The 7,288-nt window shown below is 36.4% G+C and overlaps 1 long non-coding RNA gene and 1 pseudogene across 2 annotated transcripts; both read right to left on the bottom strand.

Moving 5' to 3' along the window:
- Positions 1–491: 491 nt before the first annotated feature.
- On the bottom strand, positions 492–2,820 carry LOC143538712 (pentatricopeptide repeat-containing protein At5g04780, mitochondrial pseudogene; annotated as a pseudogene).
- Positions 2,821–3,596: 776 nt separating this feature from the next.
- On the bottom strand, positions 3,597–5,969 carry LOC143538711 (uncharacterized). 2 transcript variants are annotated; one of them, XR_013136300.1, is made up of 3 exons: positions 5,747–5,969; positions 4,241–4,321; positions 3,597–3,828 (listed from the first exon to the last, which is right to left on the bottom strand). It is a non-coding gene; the product is annotated as an uncharacterized LOC143538711 (long non-coding RNA). The 2 variants fall into 2 exon arrangements; XR_013136301.1 differs by having other exon boundaries at positions 3,597–3,825; positions 5,747–5,967.
- Positions 5,970–7,288: the final 1,319 nt, after the last annotated feature.

Raw genomic sequence — 7,288 nt, 5'->3', positions numbered from 1 at the left:
AATAAACGAACATAAATGAACGAACAGAACTTGTATTCATGTTCGTTCGTTTAATTAAACGGACACGAAATTTTTGTTCATGTTCGTTCGTTTATTAAATAAACGAACTTCCCGCCGAACAATTCACGAACAGTTCACCGAACGTTCGGTTCGTTTACAGGCCTATTTGTTCATATATGTTCGTTTATCATTATTCAATTATGTTCGTTTAGATTTTAAACAAACGAATATAAACGAACACAAATGTTCATTTTTTAAATAAACGAACATGAACATAAATATTTTATATTTGTTTGATTAAGTGTTCATGTCCCTTTAAAGTTGAATGAACGAACACGAACATGCCCTTCTTCGTGTTTGTTTGATTCGCTTACGGTCTTTCATTATTCACAGTGATGAACATATCGGTCTCAATCTCTAGGCTACCGATTTTATTTGTGTTCGTTTGTGTTCGTGAACCGTTCGTGAACACATTCATTTTCTTAATGAACGAACACGAACTGAAAATCTCGTTCGGTAAGTGTTCTTGAACACAATATTTCCTTAACAAACGAACATGAACAAGGCCTTGTTCGTGTTCGTTCGGTTTGTTTACAGCCCTAGTAGCCATGAAACGTTCCAGGTAAGGGGTCGCACCCGGGCTAATTAGTGTGCGCTACACACACTCAAGGCACAAGGTTCGCTTAATGATGCCCTTAGGGATATCATTTCTGCACTAAACATCAAATACATAGACAAAAATTTTGCACCTGTAAAATGAATGAGCATGTTTGCTTTAACTCTTCCATGTTTCTTACCCATAACACTAATCATGAATTTCTAAAATGACAAAACCAATTTGTATAAGTTATATTCCGTTACCAAAACTCTCCACACGAACAAGAACCGTCCCTAAAATGATGAAACCGATTCGTATCCCTTACAACAATCTCCCTCCCTGTAATCTTGGAAGCCAGCTTCATAAACACATGACAATCACCGCAGATTCTAAGGTTCTTCATGATTCTTATAGGAGCAGAACAAGGTAAACACATTAATCCAAACACAAAAGCAAGTTTCTCACTATGATGCCTTAAAAGCTCCTCTTTTTTATCATCTTCAACATTATGCAAATCATGTTGTGTCTCACATATATAACCAAACTTCCTCATTTCTTCGATTAAACCCTCCAAATTTTCATAAATCTCGCCGATTCTTTCGTGGTTTCTTTCACCGACCATAAAGGCATGAACTTTATCTTTAATTTCAATCCAACTTTTACCCCTTTCTTTCTTTACTTCGGTTTCTTTTAACAACTTTCTTGTTTGTATAACTCCATCCCACTGTCGATTTGCAGCGTAAATATTTGAAAGCAAAACATGGTTACCAGCATTATCGGGTTCGATTTCAAACAGATGTTTAGCAGCAATTTCAGCCAACTCAACATTGTTATAAACTCGACATGAACTCAAAAGTGATCCCCAAATTGAAGCAGTGGCTTCAAATGGCATTTGGTCAATCAAGTTCTTAGCTTCATCAATCAGACCTGTTCGACCGAGAATATCAACCATACACGAATAATGGAAAACGTTCGGTGACAAATTGTGTTCTTTCACCATCAAGTCAAAGTATTTCTTACCCTCTTTGACCAACCCCATATGACCACACGCAGACAGTACAGACACGTATGTAACCTCGTTTGGTTGCAATCCAATTTGCTGCATTTTCTCAAACAATATCATTGCTTCCATGGACCGACCGTGTCTTGAAAATCCAGAAATCATTGCGTTTAGTAACACAGTGTTTCTATCGTCTACATGTGAGAACACCGAATAGGCTTCATTTATGCTTCCACATTTGGAATACATATCCACTAGTGAAGAACAAACAAAGAAGTTAACAATAAAACCCGTTTTAAACAACACCGCGTGTGCTTGAACCCCTTCGATTTTAGCAGCTATAGCAGCACACGCAGCAAGAACCGAAGAAATAATAAACAGATTACACTCAACTCCCGTTACTTGAACTTTCCTAAACATCACCAAAGCCTCCTCAAAAAGCTCGTTTTTCACATACCCCGCCACCATCGAACTCCACGTAACCGCACTCCTTTCAGGCATATACTCAAACACCCGAATCGCGTCTTCCAGTAAACCGCACTTCGCATACACATCAAGTAAACCAGTACCCACAAAAATATTTGTTAACATTGATGCTTTAAGGGCAAAAGCATGCAACTGTCTACATTCAAACACCGCAAACTCGGAAGCACACGCGCATAACACGCCCGAAACTGTGAACTCGCTAAACTCGGTCCCGAGTCTTTGCATCTTAACAAAGAGATCAAGTGCCTCCTTTTCATTTCCGTTTTGAGTGTATGTCCCAAGCATGGTGTTCCAAGAAACTAAGGTTCTTTCAGGCATTTCATCGAACACCTTGCGTGCATAGTTTAAAAGCCCACATTTTGAGTACATGTTTATGAGTATGTTAGAGGTTAATGTGTTCTCCCATAATCTGTACTTAATTATGTAGCTGTGGCAAGCCATACCCTCCATTGGAAGCCTTTCTTTTGCGCATTTTTGCAGTGTTTTGTGTAAATTGGGTAAACGGGTCGGGTTTGATAAATGGGTTTCTGGGTCTGTCCAGATGGGTTCGGATTCGGGTTCGTGTACGGATGTGGCTGTAGCTATCGATGACTGGTTTCTTGTTGTATGCAAGGTTTGAATGGGTCTGATTAATCTCCTGCTTACAGCTTTCATGTCACTGTTTTCATGTAATCACCATCCGGGTATTATTTGAAGGTATAAGGATATACATATTTGGTTTTCGGTTCGGTTTTAAACCAAAATATCTTACTTAAGTTTTCGGTTCTAGAAACTTAGTTCGGTCAAACCGAGATTTCGAATTACATGTATGCAAATTATATGTTGTAAATATTTGTGGTTTATTATTATTATTATTATGTATAGGTAGTCTTCCATATCGGTAATATTAAGTTTTTCAATTATCATATGGTATCAGCCATGCATCTTAACTTTTCCGCTCTCCGTTAAACCATCCATCCTCTGTGATCTCCTTGCTCTCTATCGCAAACCCTAGACGTTCCGATGATGACCTCCACTTCATCAATTAATGATTCTAAGCCGAACCTCCACCACACCCTCCGCTCCCCTTGGATTGTTCTCCATCAACAATAGGCAATTGGTGGATGGTTTGAGAAAACACAATTTTGACACGTAATTGATGAATGGTTTAAGAAAACACAACTTTGACAACACGTAACATGTCCGGTAAACTAGTTTTGTGTAACCGGGAATATGTGATTTGAAAAACAGAAGCAGCAGGAGGCATTCAGTAATACATTGAAACAGTCATGTGGTCGTCTCCGAGAATTGTGAAAAAAATTTAGGTCTACGGAGAAAAAAAATTAGGCCTTAAATTACTTGAGTAATTGGGTTAATTAAGAATACATTTTTCTTTTAAAAAAATATATAATTAGAATTATAAAAAATTTCGTGAAGGGGGGGGGGGTCGTCGACTACCCAGGCCTCATAGCCGGCCTTGAAGAGTCGTATGATCCTAGAGTTTTGCTACAACATAGGCACACACTTAATGTAATGCTAAAACCATTTAGAAGAGAACAACAACCAGCAAACAGCTGTTACAGTTGAAACATCCACAAGTATCATCACACTCTATAGTCTATACAGAGGCAAAGTCACAAGAAAACATTTTGAAAATCACATACATTTATTTCTCATAACAAGTTGCAACAACGGATTTAGCACAGCATAAACAACACCAAACCGTGTCGGCTGTATGTGAGCATCTCCTTGGTCATTAAGGCTTCTGAAACAAAAAGAGTCACAAACAGAATAGTTTGATCAGGGATAAAGAAGCATACGCAAACAAGAACCCAAATTAAGCACATTTGAAATATGCATTTCTCTATTAATTTATTATTTTTTACATCATTAACGCCAGTAACCATTTAATTAAATATAGCAAGTCTTAGAAGGTGTTTGGAACTTCTAGTCCTAATTAACTTTTCATCATTCAAACTGACTATTGCAACTTCAAGTCAGATCAATTAGCTTTAACACACATCCAAACACCTCCTAAAATCCATGTATCAGTTCATCAAGCTACATCTAGTTAACAAATCCTAACCCTATTATAGCAATTGACAAAAATAAGATGATACGAAGGGTATAACAATACATAATGAAGATCTAAAATAGAGCTTGAATCATTATCTAACCTTTTCAGCAGCCTTCTCTTTCTCAGCTTTCTCCTTTGCCTCCTTCAACTTTTGCTTCTCCAATCTCTCTCTCTCCATTTTCTTCAGAACACATCAATAACAGTATAATACATAAGTACAATCAATGAATCAATCATCATCAAACTCAATATAACTTCAATCAATAAGCAACATTTACATACATATGTTATTAAATCTCTCTTAGTCCATTTTCTTCAAAACACAACAATAACAGTACAATACTCAAAAGTCAATCAATCATCATCCAACTCTAAATAATTTCAATTGGTAACCAACAAATACAAACATGTATATTCAAATCTCTCTTAATCCAGTTTATACAACCACAGTGATAACAGTATAATACTCAAAAAGTCAATCAATCATAATCGAACTCCATATAACTTCAATCGAAAAGCAACAATATAGACATATATTCAAATCTCTTTCTCCATTTACCTCAAACACAGCACTAAATTACTAACAGTATAATACTCAAAAGTCAATCAATCATCATCAAACTCTTTATAGCTTCAATCAATAAGTAACAAATACAAACATATGTATTCAAATCACTCTTAATACTTATTGTTCAAACTTAAAACACAGCAATAACAGTATAATACTCAAAAGACACGCACTCATCATCGAACTCCATATAACTTCAACCGATAAACAACAAACACAGGCATATGTATTCAAATCTCTATTAAGCTTTAATCCAGTTAGTTCAATCTTCAAACACATCAATAACACTATTAACAGTACAATACCCAAAAGTCAATCAATCATCATCCAACTTAATATAACTTCAATCGATACGCAACAAATACAAACATGCATATTCAAATTCTTATTTCTTTTAATCCAGTTTATTCAAAACAGAGCAATAACAGTATAATAATCAAAAGTTAAATCAATCGTCATTGAACTCTAAACAACATCAACCAATAAGCAACAAATACAGACATATGTATTCAAATCTCTCTTAATACAGCTTGTTCAAACTTCAAACACAACAATAACAGCAGTACAGCACAGTACTCATTAGTCAATCAATCATCATCGAACTCAAACAACTTCAATCAGTAAGCAACAAATACAAACATGCATATTCAAATCTCTTATCATCCAGTTAGTTCAAACACAGCAATAACAGTATAATACTCAAAAGTCAATCAATATAACTTCAATCCATAAGCAACAAATTCAAATCTCTCTTTCTCCATTCAAAACAGAGCAATAACAGTATAACACTCAAAACTCAATCACTCATCATCTAACTCTATATCGATTCAATCGATAAGCAACAAATACAAACACGTGTATTCAAATCTCTCTTAATCCAGTTTATTCAAACACAAACACAGCAACAACAGTATAAACTGTATAATACTCAAAAGTCAACTTCAATCGATAAGCAACAGATACAAACACGTGTATTCAAATCACAATCAAACTCTATAATCACTAATTAATAATAATAATAATAATAAACACATATACCTTGATGTAAACGTTCTCAGCAGCTCGTTCTTCCTCGCTAAGCACACGGCCTTGATCGCTGAAACACCGATACGATGAACGAGAACTCGAGGAGTCCATGGACCGACGGAGTGAAGCTGCTCGTGAGGCTATGGCGGATCTCATTGCCATGGTTGAACTTGAAAGCTAGGGTTTAGGTCGTTGCTGAGTCAAACCTGAAAACAGCATGCGTGGCAGTGTGTTTATACTTCAACTTTATATAGACGTTGAAAGACTGGACCCGGTTGGACCGGTTTTGATATCCGGATCCTGCCACGTGTTAATGTGTTTATATAAGTTTGATGACTGGACTTTTTTAATTTTGGTAATTGAATCCATCGTGGATAAGGAAGTATGCATTTGCATTATGGCTTTTATTTAAATATATCTTTCGTCTCTGATTAGATTTTAACTCTCACTACTTATCAATTAACACACGTTCAATACTTTTTGATGACGGGATAGCCCAAGGAAATAATAAAATGGCTGGAACACATTAACGCTAAAAAGGTTAAAAGGTTGAAAGCTTCATTTCCCGCCCAAACTTATGTAAACAAGTACCCACGTGCTACAGTACGATGTCAACTCATTGATCACATCACTGTTCCCTCTGAGCAAGGGACATGCTCAGATAAAGTATTATTATTTTAATCATGGACCAACGGTCCAAAGCTTCCCTCCCATAACAGTCAACCCTCTAAGCGAACTGGAGGTCAATTAGTTTGTACACTGGACAAAGGGCTTGGTCTCTCCTTCTATAAAAGGAGGACTTAGCCATAAACAATACACACCAAGATTTGGGCAGATAACATACTCTTCCTGATCTTCTCTTCTTCCTTGAGAAATATGCTCTTAGTTTATTTCTTTCTTACTTCAATAACTTCATAGCTTCACCAAGAACATCATCCAAAGACCGATTCCAAACATCACGGTCTTGGATCTCCGGTGAACTATAACAACGAACAACAAACTAGTGAACCTCTTTCTACGTTTTGCAAACGTAGAGGGACACCACGACCTGCGTTAGGTTAACCTGAAACCTTGAAGCCTGTTAGCCTAACCAGTCTCTTCACTATCAATGGTCTTATCTTTGTTGTAGCAACACTTTTGTTGATTAAAAATCATTAAACGCATAAACTTACTTTATTAACAAATATTTCACAAAACACGATGTAACCCCGCACAAAAACATCTAACAAACCATATGCACATATGGCAGCGTATATGCACTAATAACCCGTTACACACCACGCCAAACGCAACAAAACAATACGAGACGATAATTTTGCGAACCCGTGACAATACGCGGGCACTTCTGCTAGTTATACAGTACAGAAGGTTATTAATTTAAATATATTATTGTAAAAATGATGCATTTTTCGACTGATTTAACAAATATTACATTAGGTCATGCAGACATGAACAAGTACAGTGGTGGCAATGATGCTTAGAAGCTTGTCTTTTCGATACCTACTAGTTTTGGCAGCATTATGGTGTTTATTAGACTTTGCAGTGGCTCCTGAA

Source organism: Bidens hawaiensis, unplaced genomic scaffold (genome assembly GCF_021521415.1).
Source record: "Bidens hawaiensis isolate Kalapana, Puna unplaced genomic scaffold, B.hawaiensis_p1.1 tig00011691_1, whole genome shotgun sequence".
In the NCBI taxonomy this organism is placed as follows: Eukaryota; Viridiplantae; Streptophyta; class Magnoliopsida; order Asterales; family Asteraceae; genus Bidens; species Bidens hawaiensis.
Note: the sequence above shows the minus strand (reverse complement) of the source record. Positions and strands in the feature narration are given on the sequence as shown.